The 2,232-nt window shown below is 32.7% G+C and overlaps 1 pseudogene; it reads left to right on the top strand.

The window, feature by feature from the left end:
• The first annotated feature begins 814 nt into the window (after positions 1 to 814).
• LOC146406194 (olfactory receptor 10AG1-like) lies at positions 815 to 1,767 on the top strand (annotated as a pseudogene).
• Positions 1,768 to 2,232: the final 465 nt, after the last annotated feature.

Genomic DNA, 2,232 nt, shown 5'->3' with positions numbered 1-2,232 from the left:
GAGGGTGCTAGACAGAGTATTGACTACTTTGGTGAACTTCTTATTTATTGATCTTACTTTTTCCTAGAAACAATTAATTTTGGCTTGAAATAAAGCACTATTTCCAAATATTATTAATAATTAAAGCAGTTAAAGGCCAAAGTTATGTTTCTTAAGCAATGCAATCTACTTTAATTCAGAAGATTAGAATAAGTATTGCTGGAGACATATGGTGTTGAAAATTTTTTAAAAATTGGCTTTTATATTCTTATAGGTTTAATCATCTCTTCTTGCTTATTGGACAATACCAATTCTAATTGTAATTTCTATTTTTAATTTAATTCAGAAGCATCTATGGAGTAACATATTGAGGCAGAGCCTTGTCCTATATTCTTTATAGATTGAATTATTGCATGTAGTGTCAAGGGTAGAAAAGACATCTAAATAGTCAGTGGAATATTGTGTTAGATGTTATAGGGTGGGTATCACGTTACGGACCAGATTGACTGGTAAAGAAAATCATGAAAGTGGTCAACTAATGGCTAAATTTCAGCTTTGACCAAAAGAAATGTCATCTGCATACTCCCTTCTCATATCATAATTTAAATTAAAATACCTAGGCATACGGATCATAATGGTATAATTAAAATGCAGATATAACATGGAACATAATTTCAGCAACTTATTTATTGCACTGATTTTTTTTCTGCAGATGAGTTTATAGCTCCTGGTTTCACATCAAATCTCCCAGAATCACAGAACACAAGTCTTACAAAGTAACTAAGAATTTATCACAACCAAAACCCATGTCTTGATCCAATTATAAAAGAAGAAAATGCAGTCAAGAAATGTAAATCTACAGAGAGAAAATAATTTGAAAATTACAGAAACAAATCTTACAATCATGATGGAATTTGTTCTCTTGGGCTTTTCTGATATTCCCCAATTTCACTGGTTTCTTTTTGGGGATTTCTTAGTCATATATTTGATTATCCTTTAGGGGAATGGCATCATTATTCTAATAACAAAAGTAGATGCCACTCTTCAGAACCCCATGTAATTTTTTCAGTAATTTTTCCTTCCTAGAAATCTGTTATGTATCGGTCACTCTTCCCAGGATGCTCATGGACCTTTGGACCCAGAAAGGAACTATTTCTTTTTTAACCTGTGCTACATAAATGTGTTTTTTCCTTATGCTGGGAGTCACAGAATGTTTCCTTCTGGCTGTGATGGCCTATGACCGCTATGTGGCCATTTGTAACCCATTACATTATCCTTTAGTCATGAACCACAAGGTCTGTGTCCAGCTGGTGGTTGCCTCCTGGATCAGTGGGTTTCCATTTGAGATAGGACAAACATGCCAGATTTTCTCTTTCCCCTTTTGTGGTTCTAACCAAATCAATCTCTTCTTCTGTGATATCCCCCCATTATTGCAGCTGGCTTGTGGAGATATCTTTGTGAATATTATTTGTCACTCTTCCTTTTCTGTTGATTCTTGGATTCTATGTCAAAATTATCTCTACAATCTTGAAGTTGCCATCAAAAACAGGACAAACCAAAGCCTTTTCCACTTGCTCTTCTCATATCATTGTCGTATTTTTATTCTATGGATCAGCCACTGTCACCTATTTAAAACCTAAATCTCATCAGTATGAAGGAATGGACAAACTGCTCTCTCTACTTTACACAATTTTGACCCCAACATTTAATCCTATGATATACAGTCTGAGGAACAAAGACGTTAGAAAGGCAATGAGAAAATTTCTTCCCAAATTATCAGCACTGTGAGACATTTGAAATAACACAAATTATTCTTTCATGTATTAAATTTATATATAGACTTAATTGAAACCTACTTTTCAGTAATGTTCTCAAATTTTTAGTAAGATAAAATGTAATTTCCTTTTATTAGAGCCTTATATCCTCAGTTATGGTAGTTGTGTTTATTTACCTTTAAAAGTAAGACATTATATACAATGTTTTAGTTTTAAAGATCAGTTTCCCCCTTCATTGTAAACTAGTGAATAGAGACATGTAACTAAACCAGATGATGTGATATGCAGTATGGTTTGTGATTGAAATTATGCCATTTTTCTATTTTATTAATGCCTTTCTCTATACCACAATAGCATTATTAAAGAAACAAAACACTTTTAGATGCAACAGAGTCATTACTAAGTGATTCCCTCACAGGAAATAAAAAAGCCTGAATACATAAGGATATAAGTATAAGAAGTAATAATACAAATAATT

The sequence above is a fragment of the Sus scrofa genome, chromosome 1 (genome assembly GCF_054392235.1).
Source record: "Sus scrofa isolate SSC_HxYL_T2T_F1_AM1 chromosome 1, Sscrofa_HxYL_maternal_Yorkshire_Landrace_v2.0, whole genome shotgun sequence".
In the NCBI taxonomy this organism is placed as follows: domain Eukaryota; kingdom Metazoa; phylum Chordata; class Mammalia; order Artiodactyla; family Suidae; genus Sus; species Sus scrofa.
This window is presented reverse-complemented; position numbering and strand designations above follow the sequence as displayed.